The sequence below is a fragment of the Melanotaenia boesemani genome, chromosome 13, assembly GCF_017639745.1.
Source record: "Melanotaenia boesemani isolate fMelBoe1 chromosome 13, fMelBoe1.pri, whole genome shotgun sequence".
NCBI lineage: Eukaryota > Metazoa > Chordata > Actinopteri > Atheriniformes > Melanotaeniidae > Melanotaenia > Melanotaenia boesemani.
Genome location: NC_055694.1, coordinates 36049725 through 36070076, shown reverse-complemented (window position 1 = coordinate 36070076; position 20352 = coordinate 36049725). Strand labels below are relative to the sequence as shown.

The 20352-nt window shown below is 44.9% G+C and overlaps 1 long non-coding RNA gene across 1 annotated transcript; it reads right to left on the bottom strand.

Annotated features, from left to right (window-relative positions):
- Positions 1 to 2729: 2729 nt before the first annotated feature.
- Positions 2730 to 3361, bottom strand: LOC121651482. The gene is made up of 3 exons (XR_006012440.1): positions 3233 to 3361; positions 2877 to 2985; positions 2730 to 2801 (listed from the first exon to the last, which is right to left on the bottom strand). It is a non-coding gene; the product is annotated as an uncharacterized LOC121651482 (long non-coding RNA).
- Positions 3362 to 20352: the final 16991 nt, after the last annotated feature.

Below are 20352 nucleotides of genomic sequence, written 5' to 3'. Positions count from 1 at the left end.
TGAATTCCACACAGGATGACCAAACTTTATCTTTTGGGCCGACAGTGCAAATCATTACACCATCAGCTTTAATTTGGCCTACTAAGTTAAGTAGGCACCAGATAAGTTACGCTTATCTTGTGCCAGTCATCTTTCAGTGCTTTAAATATCGAAACATGTCCACAGCATTTACCTGAACAACTATTTCCTGAACCTTACAGTCAGGTCCACAATGTAGTCCTGCAGGACTTAGAAACCCGTCCAAAGTACCTAACACATCGATTTTTCAGGCTAACTGTAAACAGTGTATCCCATTATCCATTTGGATTAAATGGACGACAAATCACGGCCCTCATATGTTCACTAGGTGGTTGCTGGACAGGAAGAGGCCAGTGGGTTTATAACCTGGTAAATAACCTGGTTAATAATCTCATTGAGCTGGTTAATGACACTACTGACCTGGTTAATAACCCCAGTGACCTGGTTAGTAACACTACCGACCTGGTTAGTAACCCCACTGACCTGGTTAGTAACACTACTGACCTGGTTAATAACCCCATTGATCTGGTTAATGACACTACCGACCTGGTTAATAACCCCAGTGACCTGGTTAGTAACACTATTGACCTGGTTAATAACCCCATTGATCTGGTTGATAACCCCAGTAACCAGGTTAATTACCCCATTGACATGGTTAATACCACTACTGACCTAGTTAGTAACCCCACTGACCTGGTTAATAACCAACTGATCTGGTTAGTAACACTTCTGACCTGGTTAATAAGACCACTGACCTGTTAATAGTATCACTGATCAGGTAATAACACCACTGACCTGGTTAATAGTACCACTGACCAGGTAATAACACAATTGACCTGGTTACTAACACCACTGACCTGGTTAATAATACCACTGACCTATTAATAGTACCACTGACCTGGTAATAACACCACTGACCTGGTTAATAGTACCACTGATCAGGTAATAACACCATTGACCTGGTCACTAACACCACTGACCTGGAGAATAACACCACTGACCTGGGTAATAGTACCACTGACCAGGTAATAACACCACTGACCTGGTTAATAGTACCACTGACCAGGTAATAACACCATTGACCTGGTAAAAACACCACTGACCTGGTTAATAGTACCACTGACCAGGTAATAACACCATTGACCTGGTTAGTAACACTTCTGACCTGGTTAATAAGACCACTGACCTGTTAATAGTTTCACTGATCAGGTAATAACACCAGTGACCTGGTTAATAACACCACTGACCTGGAGAATAACACCACTGACCTGGGTAATAGTACCGCTGACCAGGTAATAACACCACTGACCTGGTTAATAGTACCACTGACCAGGTAATAACACAATTGACCTGGTTACTAACACCACTGACCTGGTTAATAATACCACTGACCTATTAATAGTACCACTGACCTGGTAATAACACCACTGACCTGGTTAATAGTACCACTGATCAGGTAATAACACCATTGACCTGGTCACTAACACCACTGACCTGGAGAATAACACCACTGACCTGGGTAATAGTACCACTGACCAGGTAATAACACCACTGACCTGGTTAATAGTACCACTGACCAGGTAATAACACCATTGACCTGGTAAAAACACCACTGACCTGGTTAATAGTACCACTGACCAGGTAATAACACCATTGACCTGGTTAGTAACACTTCTGACCTGGTTAATAAGACCACTGACCTGTTAATAGTTTCACTGATCAGGTAATAACACCAGTGACCTGGTTAATAACACCACTGACCTGGAGAATAACACCACTGACCTGGGTAATAGTACCGCTGACCAGGTAATAACACCACTGACCTGGTTAATAGTACCACTGACCAGGTAATAACACCATTGACCTGGTTAATAGTACCACTGACCAGGTAATAACACCATTGACCTGGTTACTAATACCACTGACCTATTAATAGTTCCACTGACCAGGTAATAACACCACTGACCTGGTTAATAAGACCAATGACCTGGTTAATAACTCCACTGCCCACCTTTAGACTCACCCTCAGATTTTGCCATTATGCCATCAGATAGACTTGCTCCATCCTCTTAGCATCTTAAAGGTTGCTGGCTGTATCTGGATGCAGCAGGAGGTCCTCAGCTTTAGAAGGTCCAGGATGTAGAGAGAATTTATTCCAGGGTTTTCCACTTTCTTTTTATCAACGACACCACCAGGATATTGGTCCGCACACATACATAGGACCAGACTGCATGCTAACTAAGTTCAGGAGTCACTAAATACCCATAAACCTGCTTTTACATCTCACTGTGTTATTATCTATTACCAAGTGTATCCCTGTTACATTGAGGACAAACAGGTCTGTTTGTGTTTGTTATTTTTCCCACCTCTGTCTGAGTCTACATGGCTTGTCAGTCTCAGGATATTTTATGGCTATTTTCAGGTATTTACTTATCAAAGTAGGGTCAACTGCCGAATCACAAGATGACATATACCATCAGTTGTGTGCTTTACAAAGACCTTTATCAAACTCGTGGAGAGTTTTCTTAAAATACTTCTTAAATACAACTTAGAACATATTTAAGAAGACTGATATGAAGACATTGATGAATGAGGCTCATTGATATCATACTAGAATGAAACTCCTCTAACCTCTGGATAATCTTGTTCTAGGACATATCTGTAACGGTTCAGCAAGCTGGACCACAAAAGATCAGGACAAAGGGTTGGGTAAGAAAACAGGTTTATTATAAGAGACTGAATACTGCTCAGGAAATCCGGGTCTGGAGACGTCACCCACTGGCCTGTGAGAATAGGAGATCAAGGTGAGCAAAAGCGTGGCAAAAATGGGGATGTAAGAATAACGACGTCTTACGTACCGGCCAAGGAGAGGAAGGACGCAGGGGGGAATCGCTGTACCGGGAGGACGGTGAGAGATCCACTGGAGCTGTGGTGATGTGAAGAGTGAGACAAGGCTGGTGGCAAAAACTGAAGGGGAAAAACAGTTAGATTGGCCTAAGAGCCCTGAGGTCCACTGAATCCTCTGGGGAGGAGATAGAGGACAGGTAATGTTAGGAGGAATCTCCAAGATCACATCCACATCCAGATCCTAGTCCAAAGTCCTGTATCCAGTATCCAAACAAATAATCCAGTAATCCAAATCCAATAATCAAATCCAAAGACAGTCCAAGGGTCAATGCACAGGCAGGATCCAAACAATAGACAGCAGAGTTACCAGACAGGGGGCAGGCAGAATCAGGTTATCCAGGTCCAAAAACGGGTCGAAGATCAGGAAACAGGTTAGCAAACAGGAACTCAGGGCTGGAAGCGTGCAGGGTTAAACCGAGACGATCTGGCAAAGGAGTGGTGCAGTGCACTGGTATATAAAGCAAGCAGCGCAGGTGGAGCGCATCAGCAATCAGGAGCGCACCGGAGGAAAGATGCCTTCAGGGACAGCTGGGAGACTCTAACCACAGGCAACCGCCGTGACACATATCCTCATGCAAACGATCAGAAACTCTGACTTTATTTCCATCCCTGGTTTGCAGTAACATAGGATGATACTTTTTAACTTTGCCGAGTTGCTGCAACAGAAAATGAACAAAACCAACTGAGCTGAACTGAATGTAGTTGCTTTTATATTTTACTAGCAAAACATTGAAGTGTAGGATATATCTGATTTGAATATAGAAAATCCTAATCAACAGAAAATAAGGAATGGATGAATTTTATTGTCATTGCAGAACAATTACATCAATTTACAGAAAAATTTTTAGATCCCAGGCTCTCCTAACAAAAGAATGTAAACTACAATAAAATAGTCAAACACAAAAACAAGAATACTACAAATAAGTTATACAATAAAATATATAATAAGCAATAAGAAGGCGTTATTTAAAGGTGGCGTTGCTGCTGACAGCATTTAGAAGTCTTATGTTCTGCAGTATGAAGCCGTCCCTGAGATGGTGGGACGAGCTTGAATGCTGCCAAACCGTCGGTCAGACGGTAGCAGACTAAACAGTTTGTAACTGGGGTGTCTGGGGTTCTTAATGATTTTGGTGGCCTTCCTCCTACACCGCTGGGTGTAGAGGTCCTCTGTGGATGGCAGGACCGTCCCAGTTTTCACCACCCTCTGTAGAGCCTTGCAGTGGAGGGCGGTGCAGCTGCTGTACCAGGTGGTGATGCAGCCAGTCAGGATGCTTTCTATGGTGCAGAGTTGCAGACTGTCCTTCAGTCCATGTTGAGCCTCCGTAGCCTGCAGAGGAAGAAGAGTCTCTGTCTGGCTGTAATAAAGTCCAGGTGAGGTCCTCACTGATGTGAAACCCAAGGAACCTGAAGCTGTTGAATATTTCCACCGTAGCCACGTTGATGGAAAGGGGGGTGTGTTCCTCCCTCTGCCTCCTCCTGAAATTCACAATCAGTTCCTTAGTTTTGTTGACGTTAAGATGAAGATTGTTGTCCTGGCACCAAGATGTCAGGCCCCTGACCTTCTCTCTGTAGGCCGTCTCGTCATTACCGGCGATCAGGCCAATGATGGTCATATCATCAGCAAATTTAACACAGCCCTGGGGGGCACCGGTGTTCAGAGTAAGGGTGGAGGAGGTGGTGCCACCCATCCACACCGCCTGTGGTCTGCCTGTCAAGAAGTTCTTGATCAAGTCACAGAGGGTGCTGTTGAGCCTGAGGTCTCTGAGCTTGGTGACAAGTTTGGAGGGCACAATGGTGTTAAACACTGAGCTGTAGTCAATAAACAGCATCTCACATATGTGTTCATCTGGTCCAAATGGGAAAGGGCAGTGTGGAGGGTGAAGGTGATGGCATCTTCAGTTAACAGTCACTTATGGAGAGAAAAAAAATCCAAATAGAAAATGTCAATACCCGGGATTCCGAGGCCAAGACTCTACTTAAACAGTTTATTTCCTAATGATTAAATAATTAGCTGGGCTAATTGAACCAGGAAATAAATGAGTTGCTTCAAGGAGAAGCAGAGCTATGCAGCTAGCAGGAAGACTGCTGACTCCATCATATCTGAGCAACCAGCCGTGCAGATGTGCAGACGAGCAGCCATGCAGTGATGGGCTAGGCCACCTCATCCGCTGGCCAGAAAGAATCTGCAGTGAAAATGAGCTCAGAGAGGGGAGGAAACGGGAGAATGGAGGAGAGGAGATGGGAGAAGGAGGGAGAGGGGACGGGAGAAGGAAGGAGAAGAGATGGGAGAAGGAGCGAGAGCTGGAGGTCAATGAAAGTTAACTTTCCTGCTGCTCTGTCCTCTGGCTTCATTAGCAGTATTGGCAGTTTGGTGATGAATTCATTGTTTTCTCAGCTTTGTCTGCAACCATCGTTTATTTTCTTTCTCATCTCTTCAGGTCCTTTTCCCAGTTTTTCTCTTCTCTTTTTCATCCCTGACATGGCTTGTTATTCTCCTTTCTCTATCTCTCCAACCCCCATGCTGCTCTTCTTCATTTTTCTCTTCTTTAAATCCAAACCATTTGTGTTTATTTTAGCTTCTTTTAAACACGATTTCTTCAACTGATCGGTGCCAGCCTGCCGATGTTGTGAATTTTGTGTGGAAAAACTCTTCTCCTCTGACTGCCTCCCTCTGGCTTTGTCTCTTTCAGGTTCCCCTCCAGATTTCTCCCTTCGTTTCCTCCGACTTGCCCCAAGAATGCTTTGCTAAAGCTGGTAAAATGGAACCAAATCAACTGTTCAATGGATTTGGTCCCCTTCAACCAGCTGTAGCTGTGCATTGATCACTCCGCACATCTGACAGGACAAACACGTGGATGGAAGAGTGATGGAAACAACTGAGCTAATTCAGTGGGAAAATGAAGCTTAATTTACTGGGCATGTAAAGTTCTCCACGGATAACACGGATCTCTTCAGTGGATTTATCTGAACAGATGGAGGCCGGTGAGTGTTTCTAGGAATCTTGTAGTAATGCTGGGAATTCCTGGTTTCATTGTAGAGTGTAAAACATAAATGTGCGTTCCTGACATGTGATGCACACGGTTGATCAATAAAGCTTGCTGTGAAGTTCTGCTGAACTGGTTTTTGCTGAGTTTACTGGGGGGTGTTTGGGTCTGACTTTCCACCCATCAGTGAGGTAAACGGCCCAGCATGATGATCATATTCATTCTTTTAGAGTTTTATATAAACTAGAAGCTGCATGAAGATGATGATGCTGTGTCTCATAACACTGACCTCAGATCAGTAAAACCAAACCTCATCTGACCCTAAATGATTTCACTCTGGACCAAATCTGACTGGATTAACTGGTGAAAGTTATGGTTTTTATCCTGCTGCTGTTGGAAAATGAATATTTGTTTGACTAGAATGAAGTGCAGGTGCTGTAAAGATGTCCGCCACCAAGCGATGAGTCACCAGGAAAAATGCCGTCTTACATTTTCATCAAACCCAGAGGACTCGGTCTACAGGTCACGTGTGCCTATTTCAGTTTTTAATTCTCTCTTTTTGGGATTTTGACGCAACTTTTGAACATGAGCTTCATCAGGTAACTAAAGCTAGTTTGGTTCATGTGAATTGAGTCTTAACTGAGAGGCCGGAGCTTCTGCAGGAACCAGCTCTGTTTTTAATCACAGTCGTTGGCTCGTAGTAGCTCCATCTGATAACGTGGTCGTTCTCACATCTGGCATTGAACCGGATGCTGTCTTTGTGTCCAGGGAATCTGGGTGTTTTGTGGTGAAATGTGTTGAGTTAAAGTGGTCTCCCTGTTTCCGCAGAGCTCTTGTGGATCTTCTGATCACAGTTAAAACAACATGTGCATGCTGTCTGAGCTTTTTTACTTCTTCTTCCTTCTTGTTATGAAGTCTGTTTTCTTTAGATGCTTCTTTTATTTTCAGACCTTCTCCTGGAAACAATGAAGTCTCCCGGGACAACAGTCCTGGTTTTCAAAGGATTCTTGGCCTTTATTTAACAGTATCTGGACAGGAAAGGAGTGAGAGAGACGGCGCGGTATGACCTGCAGCAGAGAGCCCCAGGCCGGGAATCGAACGTGGACCAGTGGCACAGAGGAGCTGTAGCCTCCGTACATGGGGTGCTGCCCCTGCTTTCCCTTCTGTACTTCTAATCCACCTATTTTCAGGTGTTTCCTGTGCTAAATTCTGGATTAGTTCACGTCTTTAAATGTAATGAAAGCTGTTGGTGAAGAAAATGAAAATAAATCCTCTCGTGTTTAAAATCGGCTCATTTTCTTTTTTTCCAGCAATTTAAATTATTTATGTAATATTTTGTTATAAAATCTGGTCTGATGGATTTGTCTCCACAATAGTTCAAGCTACAGTTCATTCAGGACATTAAAGAACATTTTACTGGCTAATTTTTGTTTGTTGTTCCCTTTGACTAAAATCCACAATGCTTTAACTTCTACAAATGATTCTCTATCAGTATGTCAGTTACCACTACGAGATGATTTAAAACTACTGTGTAGCGTATGTTAGTGCGGAGCAGCTGCCAGGCCGAGCGTTCAGGCTAAAGATGGATGAATCCAGCATCTCAGCGCTGGTTCCCATAGTTAGAAACATGGGAATCTGAAAACTTTGAGCAGGAAATGTTATTGGGAAGTAAAAGGGATTTTTGTTTTTAAACTACTTTTTAAATTTTTTTTCAATGAATTAATTGTGCAGATCCAACAAAACAAATTTTGGTTTTTCATCCAAAATGCAGTTTCACCATGTTTACGCCCAGTTGACACATTTGGAAACTAATCTAACTTTACACTGTTAAACATGACATATTCCAGCAACTGGGTGAAAAATACAAACAAACAAAAAAAAAAAAAAACCAAACAAATAAAACTGCATTAAAATGCATGATAAGAAGCCCTTAGGTTTCCTTTTATAAAGAAATTTCTGTTCTTGGAAGACCTTCTTGTCATGCTGTCCCGGCATACTGTTACCCTACATTGATACCCGTCTAACACCACCTTTTCACAATTTCTGTAAACTAACTATAAAGTTAAATATCCTAATTTTCTAGGGTGTCTGGAATTGCTCAGTTGCCTCAACTTCCGACTCCCATTCAGACAGGAGTGAGAATCCAGGGGCAGGAATGAGGTGCACTGCCATGACAGTGTCAGACGTCACCTGATCCAATGAGGTCTACATCACATGCTGAGGAACCAGCTGGGCGTGAACGTGATTAAACTGGAAAGGAAAGCATTTCATTTGGGTGGAAATTATTTCCATCATTTTATCATCAAAGCGGTTATTTTCCTTGTGGGAAACATGTTAAATGTCAGGAGAAAATAAATGAAGACTTCTTCTCCAGATGACCAGTCGCATCATGAGCAGCACACGGAAATGAACAAGGTTAATTCTTGTTGTTGTTTAAAATTGTGCTGAAAATCAGAAAACTAACGAATGCTGTGGTTATGAGAAGGACATTTCCACCGTGGCCAGTTCCAGGTTTTTCTGCTGTGGAGCAGAGTTTCCTCATCATATTTCCATAAAACTGCAAAAGTAAGTTATTACAGTAACAGCCACTTTTGGTTTGGCTAGAATAGTTGTTTCTCAACGGATGGCATTTAACTCACCTGGATAAACTGGGTTAATTAAACGGGCACAGCAACCTGTCCTTTCAGACCTTAATATAGTAGCTGTACTCTTCTATCCTCCACCTATATACTCTTCTCCTCCACCGTTTACCCTCTTCTCCTCCAGCTTCATCCTCTTCTCCTCCACCTTCATCCTCTATCATCCACCTTCATCCTCTTCCCCTCCACCTTCATCCTCTATCCTCCATCTTCATTCTCTGCTCCTTCACCATCATCCTCTTCTCCTCCACCTATATACTCTTCTCCTCCAGCTTCAACCTCTTCTCCTCCACCTTCACCCTCTTCTCCTCCACCTTCATGCTCTATCCTCCACAGTTTACCCTCTGTCCTCCACCATCATCCTGTTCTCCGCCACCATCATCCTCCTCCATCTTCATCCTCTTCTCTCCACATTCATCCTCTATCCTCCACCTTCATCCTCTATCTTCCACATTCATCCTCTATCCTCGACCTTCATCCTCTTCTCCTCCACCATTTACCCTCTTCTCCTCCAGCTTCATCCTCTTCTCCTCCACCTATATACTCGTCTCCTCCAACTTCACTCTCTATCCTCCACCATCATCCTCTTCTCCTCCACCGTTTACCCTCTTCTCCTCCAGCTTCATCCTTTTCTCCTCCACCTATATACTCGTCTCCTTCACCTTCATCCTCTTCTCCTCCAACTTCACTCTCTATCCTCCACCATCATCCTCTTCTCCTCCACCATTTACCCTCTTCTCCTCCAGCTTCGTCCTCTTCTCCTACACCTTCATCCTCTTCTCCTCCAACTTCACTCTCTATCCTCCACCATCATCCTCTTCTCCTCCACCGTTTACCCTCTTCTCCTCCACCTTCATCCTCTATCCTCCAGCTTCATCCTTTATCCTCCATTTCATTCTCTGCTCCTTCACCATCATCCTCTTCTCCTCAACCGTCAACCTCTTCTCCTCTACCTTCACCCTCTTCTCCTCCACTGTCATCCTCCTTCATCTTCATCCCCTTCTCTCCACCTTCATCCTCTATCTTGCACCTTCTTCCTCTATCCTCCACCTTGATTCTCTTCTCCTCCACCTTCATCCTCTTCTCCTCCATCTTCATCCTATTCTCCTCCACCTATATACTCTTCTCCTCCACCGTTTACCCTCTTCTCCTCCAGCTTCATCCTCTTCTCCTCCACCTTCATCCTCTATCATCCACCTTCATCTTCTTCCCCTCCACCTTCATCCTCTATCCTCCATCTTCATTCTCTGCTCCTTCACCATCATCCTCTTCTCCTCCACCTATATACTCTTCTCCTCCACCTTGATTCTCTTCTCCTCCACCTTCATGCTCTATCCTCCACCTTCACCCTCTTCTCCTCCACCTTCATCCTCTATCCTCCAGCTTCATCCTTTATCCTCCATTTCATTCTCTGCTCCTTCACCATCATCCTCTTCTCCTCAACCGTCAACCTCTTCTCCTCTAACTTCACCCTCTTCTCCTCCACCGTCATCCTCCTTCATCTTCATCCTCTTCTCTCCACCTTCATCCTCTATCTTCCACCTTCGTCCTCTATCCTCCACCTTGATTCTCTTCTCCTCCACCTTCATCCTCTTTTCCTCCAGCTTCAACCTCTTCTCCTCCACCTTCACCCTCTTCTCCTCCACCTTCACCCTCTATCCTCCATCTTCATCCTCTTCTCCTCCACCTATATACTCTTCTCCTCCACCTTCATCCTCTATCATCCACCTTCACTCTCTTCCCCTCCACCTTCATCCTCTATCCTCCATCTTCATTCTCTGCTCCTTCACCATCATCCTCTTCTCCTCCACCTATATACTCTTCTCCTCCACCGTCAGCCTCTTCTCCTCCACCTTCACCCTCTGTCCTCCACCATCATCCTGTTCTCCGCCACCGTCATCCTCCTCCATCTTCATCCTCTTCTCTCCACATTCATCCGCTATCCTCCACCTTCATCCTCTATCTTCCACATTCATCCTCTATCCTCGCCCTTCATCCTCTTCTCCTCCACCTATATACTCGTCTCCTTCACCTTCATCCTCTTCTCCTACACCTTCATCCTCTTCTCCTCCAACTTCACTCTCTATCCTCCACCATCATCCTCTTCTCCTCCACTTTCATCCTCTTCTCCTCCACCTTCATCCTGTTCTTCTCCACCATCAACCTCTTCTCCTCCACCTTCAGCCTCTATCCTCCAGCTTCATCCTTTATCCTCCATTTCATTCTCTTCTCCTCCACCACTCTTCTCCTCAACCGTCAACCTCTTTTCCTCCACCGTCATCCTCCTTCATCTTCATCCTCTTCTCTCCACCTTCATCCTCTATCTTCCACCTTCTTCCTCTATCCTCCACCTTGATTCTCTTCTCCTCCATCTTCATCCTCTTCTCCTCCAACTTCACCCTCTATCCTCCACCATCATCCTCTTCTCCTCCACCATTTACCCTCTTCTCCTCCAGCTTCATCCTCTTCTCCTCCACCTTCATCCTCTATCATCCACCTTCATCCTCTTCCCCTCCACCTTCATCCTCTATCCTCCATCTTCATTCTCTGCTCCTTCACCATCATCCTCTTCTCCTCCACCTATATACTCTTCTCCTCCACCTTGATTCTGTTCTCCTCCACCTTCATGCTCTATCCTCCACCTTCACCCTCTTCTCCTCCACCTTCATCCTCTATCCTCCATCTTCAATCTCTGCTCCTTCACCATCATCCTCTTCTCCTCCACCTATATACTCTTCTCCTCCACCTTCATTCTCTTCTCTTCCACCTTCATGCTCTATCCTCCACCTTCACCCTCTTCTCCTCCACCTTCATCCTCTATCCTCCATCTTCAATCTCTGCTCCTTCACCATCATCCTCTTCTCCTCCACCTATATACTCTTCTCCTCCACCTTGATTCTCTTCTCCTCCACCTTCATGCTCTATCCTCCACCTTCACCCTCTTCTCCTCCACCTTCATGCTGTATCCTCCGTCTTCATCCTCTTTCCTCCATCTTCATCCACTTTCCTCAATCTTCATCCTCTTCTCCTCCACCTTCAACCTCTTCTCATCGACATTCATCCTCTATCCTCCACCTTCATCATCTTCACCTCCACCGTCAACCTCTTCTCCGCCATCTTCACCCTCTTCTCCTCCACCTTCATCCTCCGTCCTTCACCCTAATCCTCTTCTCCTCCACCCTTTGCCCTCTTCTCCTCCATCTTCATCCTCTTCTCCTCCACCTATATACTCTTCTCCTCCACCGTCAACCTCTTCACCTCCACTGTCAACCTCTTCTCCTCCATCTTCATCCTCTTCTCTTTCACCATCATCCTCTTCTTCTCCAACTTCACCCTTTTCTCCTCCACCTTCTTCCTCTATCCTCCACCTTCTCCGTCTTCTCCTCCACCTTCATCCTTCGTCCTTCACCTTAATGCTGTTTTCCTCCACCCTTTGCCCTCTTCTCCTCCATCTTCATTCTCTTCTCCTCCACCTATATACTCTTCTCCTCCACCGTCAACCTCTTCTCTTCCATCTTCATCCTCTTCTCTTTCACCATCATCCTCTTCTCCTCCATCTTCATCCTCTTCTCTTTCACCATCATCCTCTTCTCCTCCAACTTCTCCCTCTTCTCCTCCACCTTCATCCTCCGTCCTTCACCTTAATCCTCTTCTCCTCCACCCTTTGCCCTCTTCTCCTCCACCGTCAACCTCTTGTCCTCCATCTTCATCCTCTTCTCTTCCACCGTCATCCTCTTCACCTCCACCATCGACCTCTTCTCCTCCCACTTCATCCTCTTCTCCTTCACCATTAACCTCTTCTCCACCTTCAACCTCTTCTCCTCCATCGTCAACCTCTTCCATCTTCATCCTCTTCTCCACCATGTCACCATCTTTCCTCCACCTTCACCCTCTTCTCCTCCATCTCAATCCTCTTCTCCTCTACCTATATACTCTTCTCCTCCACCATCACCCTCTTCTCCTCCACCTTCGTCCTCTTCTCCTCCACCTTCATCCTCTTCTCCACCGTCAACCTCATCTCCTTCACCTTTACCCACTTCTCCTCCACCTTCATCCTCTATCCTCCACCTTCATCATCTTCTCCTCCTTCTTCATCCTCCACCTTCATCCGCTTCTCCTCCACGTCACACTCAGCTCCTCCATCTTCACCCTCTTCTCCTTCACCATCACCCGCTTCTTTTCCACCTTCATCCTCTTCTCCTCCACCTACATCCTCTTCTCCTCCACCGTCTCCCTCTTCTCCTACACCTTCATCCTCTATCCTCCATCTTCATCCTCTTTTCCTTCACCTTCATCAGCTTCTCCTCCACCATCACCCTCTTCTCCTCCACCTTCACCCTCTTTTCCTCCACCTTCATCCTCTTCTCCTCCACCTTCATCGTATTCTGCTCCACCGTCACCCTCTTCTCCTCCATCTTCACCCTCTTCTCCTTCACCGTCACCCGCTTCTTTTCCACCTTCATCCTCTATCCTCCATCTTCATCCTCTTTTCCTTCACCTTCATCCTCTTCTCCTCCACCGTCACCCTCTTCTTCTCCACCTTCACCCTCTTTTCCTCCACCTTCATCCTCTTCTCCTCCACCGTCACCCTCTTCTCTTCTATCTTCATCCTCTTCTTCTCCACTGTCACCCTCTTTCCTCCACCTTCACTCTCTTCTCCTCCATCTTCATCCTCTTCTCCTCCACCTTCATCCTCTTCTCCTCCACCGTCACAAAATGCTGATGTGGAATCACAGAAACTGGAAATCATAGCAGTACCCTGAGTGGGAAACCGGAAGACCGAACAAAACGCTGCCATGGAAATGGTGAAACCATGCAAAACCCTCATGTGAAAATGGGAAAACCGAGTAGAATACTGACCCGGCAACAGGAAGAAAAAACAGGAAAACTTAGCAAAATGCCTACATTAAAAACTGTGCAGAATCCGGAAATGGAAACAGAAAGACCAAACAGAACCATGACGTGAAAATGTGGTAAACGAAAAGAACACAGCCATGGAAACGGAAAAACCGAGAGGAACCCTGACGGGAAAACAGGAAAACTACGCACAAATCTGACATTGCAAACTGAGCAGAATCCTGACATGGGAACATGGAAACTGAACCGAACGCAGCCATGAAATGGGGAAACGGAGCAGAATCCAGACCTGGAATAGAGAAAACAAAACACTTCCCATGTAAAATGGTGAAAGTAAATAAAACACTGATGTAGAAATGGGAAAACCAATGATATGTTTCCAGGGATAAATCTTTTCCATTTTCATGATATCCTGTCCAAAGTTTACATTTTCATGCTGGAAAATCGCCACAAACAGCCAATAAAATGTATAAGTTCAGGTAGATTTTTAGGGTAAATTAGGGATGACCAAGCTGCTGCAGATGATACCGGCTCACACACACGTGATAGCGTTGCCCTTTGCTGTACATGGATTTATTTCATATGCTGCTTACATGGAGCAGCGTGCCAAGCTGCATGTGGCAGTGGCAGACTTTTAATATAGGAAATGAGATGGAGGTTAAAGGGATCAAGAAAGGTGGCGACGTCAGCAGAGCGCAAGCAGCTGTTTACCGCAACTGTGTGTGTGTGTGTTAGTGTGTGCGTGTACGTGTGTGCGTGCGTGTGCGTGTGTGTGTGTGTGTGTGGTGCCAGGCCTCATCATTTGCGCTGTATTGATGTCAGAACAGCTGACAGGACAGGATCCCGAGGAAGGACCTTCTTTCCTCAACTTTTCTTCTCTTCCTCTCCTTCCTGTTGACTCTCTCTGCCTTCTCTGCAGTAGTGATGCACATGACAGGAGCTAGCACCCCAAATTTCTCACGTCCAAAATGTCTGGTTTGTGAAAGACCTGCCACTGACTTTCTATTCATTCGTCACAGATCTGCCAATCTCATGTGGATGTTTTCTCCATAGATGTCCATTAATAAAAAGAAACACCTAAAATATGTAAATTTCTTTTTGCTGTGTCATGAATTTTTAATCTATAAAGGTTGGACTCCTCAAACCGAAGCAGTCACATCTGCGGCTTTATCATAAAACGACTAACTAAAGGCGCTTTACTGAAACTCTTCCCCACTTTCTGGTTGCTTTTTAAATGAAAAAAACATCACTGCAGCTGGAAAATTGTTGTGGTTCAAGCTAAAATACATTCTTTTTACGATGCAACTGTCCCCATCATGGACTCTGCTTAACAGGTTGCTATAGTTACTAAACATTACAAGTTATAACAAAGCTTGATCATTTTCTTGTTCATTTAAGGCTGCATTAACACATGATTAGGATTTCAGTTTCAGGTAGTGTGTACTTCAATCAGTTCAACCAGTTTAGCTGTTTTGTAGTCTGCTTCCTGAACTTGCTGCCACACCCTCTCTCTGACCACTTTACTATCAACAACAAGACCACCGAAGCCAGAAAAATCAAGAAACTTATGATTAGAAATTAACTGCAGTTCAGGTGCAATACTTTTTCATACAGTGTAACAGTCATAAACCAGAGAAACTGCAGCCGTATGTATTGTATCTTTTATACATACTGCAATAAGGATGTTCAGGTGTAACACCGGGGTTGTGTTGCACCACCGTCAATGAATGCAGGACATCTGCCTCAGATAACTTGACAGACACAACTACAAAAAATGTTTTGAAAGACTAATAATTCCTAAGAGGCATAAGAGATTGCCAAATTGAGTTTTGGTGTGGTATGATTCAGTAGAAAGGGTTTTTAAAACATAATATTCCCATCATTTGAATATTTCACAAAAAATAGATGTAAAATGCAACCACCATCATCTCTTTGTTCCATCAGCAAAATACAAAAAAAGCAAAAGAAAAAAATGCTTGTATTTGAGAATTACTGATGTTTTAAACTCACACATGTGAAGCATGACAAGCCCCATCCATATAGGGGTGTTTCACTCTAATCAAGAGCATAACTGTTTGATTTGGGAGAAAGATTTCTGGTTGTCATGTTTAAATATAATTATTCTCTCTCTCTGAACTCTGCTCTCACACAGTAAGTCCCACTGGATAATAAAAGCCTAATATCCAGAGTGATCCAAGAGTATGCAAGTTTACGTATCTACCACATATCCAAAATGTTTCTGGGGATATACGGAAAGATCAGATCAGACATACAGATCCCTGTATAGAATACCCTCCGGATACACATCTATGATAGATCTTATGGCATATCCTCCCGATCTTATCCATGATTTACTCAACTCATTGACAGCTTAAACCTTTTGCCCTCCCCAGATTTTGAGCTTTCTTGTGACCCACAAAACACAGTGTCCACACATAAAAACTGCAATAAAACTTTGTTTTTCATAAATCTTTTAAACAACTTCCATCATGCTGAAAAGTACCAAACATTTGATCACTTTTGGGATTTTAAACATTCTAATATGCTCTATTATTGGCAGCGGTGGGGGGGGGGGGTTCATGCATGAGGCTCCAGGGTTCAATCCCGGGCAACTGCAGCTCCAAGGAGGGCATAAGCCAGTGCTCTCCGAAGGCCGGCGTAAAACATGTGCCAAATGATTGTGCAAATACATCATTCGAGTTCCATACTGGGTCAAGTAAAAGTGGATGATTCGCTGTGGCGACCCTGAAGGAAAAAAGCTGAAAGGGAAGAAGAAGAAATTTGTTTAATTATTTGATTTACTAAAACACACATCATTAAATATTTTTGTACAAAAAATAGTGACCTGATGGGGCTTTGGTGGTAATTAAAGTGTCAGAGATTAGAAATTCTCTGTTTTTGCTAGTTATACTATGGCATCATGGAACCACCAGGGGGTGCTAAGAGTCATCTCTTTGCATGTGGGTGAAATTATTTCTGATTATCAAAATACTGATTCAGATGTTTATTTGGAACTTATTTCACACATACACAGAAAATAATCTTGGTGTCCCATGGTGGTACAAAAGCTCCATGAGAAAACTCTCCATAACCAGACGAAGTATCTGATACTGCATAAAAAATACTAATGACATCAAATCAATGTTGTTGCTCATCAAAGTCCCATCCCTATAATATTTATCTTACAGAAAATTTTAATAAACAATAAATTATTCAAATAATTAAACTGTGATTAGAAGGATTACAATTCTAAATAAAAAAAATATTTATAAAAAGATTGAATGGAAATATTGCTGAATCCCCGTTATATTGGGACCAAGGCGGCCCATGGGATCACAAACTGTGCCGTAGGCACCCAACTACTCAGAGCAGGTTCCATTCTTCAGCAGTGGAGCTGGTATTCTGCCGACAACACCAAAAATGCCACACATGGTCCTTTCGGTACCAGAACAAACTTCCACTGCTGAAAGAATAAATGACAATCTGCCCAGTCTGATTTGAGTTCTTTTTATTTGGCAGTCTTGAGCTTAGGTAGTTTTCTTTCCCTTAAAAAAAAAACGATCTAAAAGAATGTTCAAGTCAACAATAAAAAGGGGTGATGGAACCAAAGATGAACAGTGCTCCTCCTGCAGCCAGAATGAGGGTGTGTCCTCTCCGAAGCGTCCAGGTGTCCAAAACTCTGCCTGATAATCCGCTGCAGCCGGTCCGTTGCTGCCAAAAAGAAAAGTAGAGGTGTTAAAATACTCTTCACACAGACGAGCAGCCCACCTGTACAACAGTTAGTGTGTCAACGTCCCTGTACACTCATCTGTTTAGTGCATTGCTCCATCTCTTTTTACTCCAGGCAGGGATGCTTCCTGCGTCAAGTTGCTCAGCGGTCGACCCGTTGCCGTCTGCTCCAGTCAGACTCCCCTCTGCTGCTGCCGCCTGCTCTCAGTGTGTCTTGCTTCAGCGCACCTTTGCTCTCCCTCATTCCACACCTATCCTGCTTTTTATGCAATCAATTTCCCGCCACATCAGGGTGAGGACGACTGCCAGGTGTCGCTCGTAGTTGCTTTTCATTTTCACACCCCAAACTAATCTAACAGAGCAAACGAAGAAGTGCACAACCAAACACAGCTATAATTAACTATACAATGAAAATGGGACGAGCCTTATTAGTTTGTCTGGTTGACACTACTGCAGAGTATAAAATACACATGAGGGGAATAGAAACCGGATTTAAAAAATTACTGCCACTTTGAAGGACAAGGTGCTGGACCCAACATCCCCCAACAGTCCCAGCAAAGCAGCCACCCACTCTCCCCCAATGCAATAGGCGGTGGGGCCTCTCACCTTCATGGTCCCTCCACCCTCACCACACCAATACCTCTCTCTGTCTAGTAGAGAGATTTTTGCATCCATTGGCTTATTGGTTTATTTTCTATAGATGTGGACTTCTCTATAATTCTGTAATTAATATTAAAATTAATTTATATTTTCTGAAGCCCAGCTGGGAAGATTGTTCTCTGCATTTAACCCACCGTAGTTATACTAGAAGTCATATTCCAGCACCTGGGGAGCAGTTGGGGTTATGCCCTGTAAGTTTAGTTTATATTCTGTTTATTTTTTTCTGCTCTTTGTTCTCTTTTATTGCTTTTGCACCATCACCCCAAAACAAATCCATTTATGTGCAAATTTGCTTGGCAGTAAACACCCATTCTGATTCTGAAACAGTTTGTCAGAAATGATGAATAAAAATAGAAAATAACATGAAGTAGCCATTCAACATCCAAGTCATGAGCTTTGTTTCTTAAAAGATAAAATTCCATCCATCCATTTTCTTCCACTTATCCGGAGTCAGGGCCCGGGGGCAGCTGCCTAAGCAGGGAAACCCAGACTTCCCTCTCCCTGGCCACATTCACCAGCTCATCCAGAGGGATCCCGGGGGCGTTCCCAGGCCAGCCGAGAGATGTAGTCCGTCCAGCGTGTCCTGGGTCTTCCCCGGGGCCTCCTTCTGGTGGGACGTGCCCGGAACGCCTCACCAGGGAGGCGTCCAGGAGGCATCCTGACCAGATGCCCGAGCCACCTCATCTGGCACCTCTCGATGTGGAGGAGCAGCAACTCTACTCTGAGCCCCACCCGGATCACCGAGCTTCTCACCCTATCTCTAAGGGAGAGCCCGCAATTTTGTTCTTTCGGTCACTACCCACAGCTCGTGACCATAGGTGAGGGTAGGAACATAGATCAACCGGTAAATCGAGAGCTTTGCCTTTCTGCTCAGCTCCTTCTTCACCACGACAGACCGATGCAGAGTCCACATCACTGCAGACGCAGCACCGATCCGCCTGTCGATCTCCCGCTCCATCCTTCCCTCACTCCTCAGCAAGACATCGAGATACCTGAACTCCTCCTCTTGGGGCAGGACCCTGTGGCAGACCCGGAGAGAACACTCCACCGTTTTCCGGCTGAGGACCATGGTCTCAGACTTGGAGGTGCTCATTCTCATCCCAGCCGCTTTACACTCGGCTGCAAATCGCTCCAGTGAGAGCTGAAGATCACAGCCCGAAGAAGCCAAGAGAACCACATCATCTACAAAGAGCAGAGACCCAATCCTGAGGCCACCAAACCGGATCCCCTCAACACCTCGGCTGCACCTAGAAATTCTGTCCATAGAAGTTATGAACAGAATCGGTGACAGAGGGCAGGCTTGGCGGAGTTCAACCCCCACTGGAAACGATTCTGATTTACTGCCGGCAATGTGGACCAAGCTCTGACACCGGTCATACAGAGACCGGACAGCTCGTACAAACAGGTCCGGCACTCCATACTCCCGGAGTACCCCCCACAGGAGTCCCCGGGGGACACGGTCAAATGCCTTCTCCAAATCTACAAAACACATGTAGATTGGTTGGGCAAACTCCCATGCCCCCTCAAAGACCCCGAAAAGGGTGTAGAGCTGGTCCACTGTTCCAAGACTGGGATGAAGACCACACTCCTCCTCCTCTCTCTTTTTTTTTTTTTTTTTTTTTGTTTAAATGGCGCTGCAGGAAACGGCTGCCTTACCAGTGTCTCTTATGCACCCGAGTGCTTCTTTCTTTCTTTCTTAGCGTTTTATTCCTTATTTTATATATATATCCTATTTTTTTATTCTATTGAATATTTTGAACTCTAGCATGGCACTTGCATGTTGTCTTGTTTATTCAAGAGAGGAAATTTTTTCATGGAAGACTAACATCGGAATGCAGCACAACATACCGACAGAGCTGAGGAGGAAGTACAGAGGCTGCAAGTCAGGATCTAAGCTAAAGGCTGCTCGACGACGTTTTAAGCCAGTGATCCCCTCTGTTCTAATGGGGAACGTCAACTCACTACCTAACAAGATGGACGAGCTGTTGGCACTGAACAATCAACGGAGTTATCGCGAGTGCAGCTTATACATCTTTACAGAGACATGGCTCACTGATGCGATACCTGATGGTAACGTGGATCTACCGGGTTTCACTGCTGTGAGAGCTGACAGAGACATGAATGCCTGCGGTAAGAGCAGAGGTGGGGGGCTCATCATATATGTGAACAAACGTTGGTGCTGCCCAGGACATGTCTCAGCGAAAAAGGAACTGTGTTGCCATGACTTGGAACTGTTAGCCGTTAGTCTGCGGCCATATTACTTGCCGAGGGAGCTTAGTCACGTGATCGTGCTCTGTGTTTACATCCCGCCCAGTGCGGAAGCATCAGCTGCCTGTGAGAAGATACACACAGTAACAGCAAGGCTGCAGACTAAGCACCCCGAGGCGTTTATGGTCATATCTGGGGATTTTAATCATGCTTCCCTGTACTCTACCTTGGCCTCCTTCTACCAGGCTGTAGACTGTCCCACATGGAACAAAAGAACAATAGACCTGCTGTACTCCAATGTGAAGGATGCCTACACAGCCACCCCCTCCCCCCACTTGGAAAGTCTGACC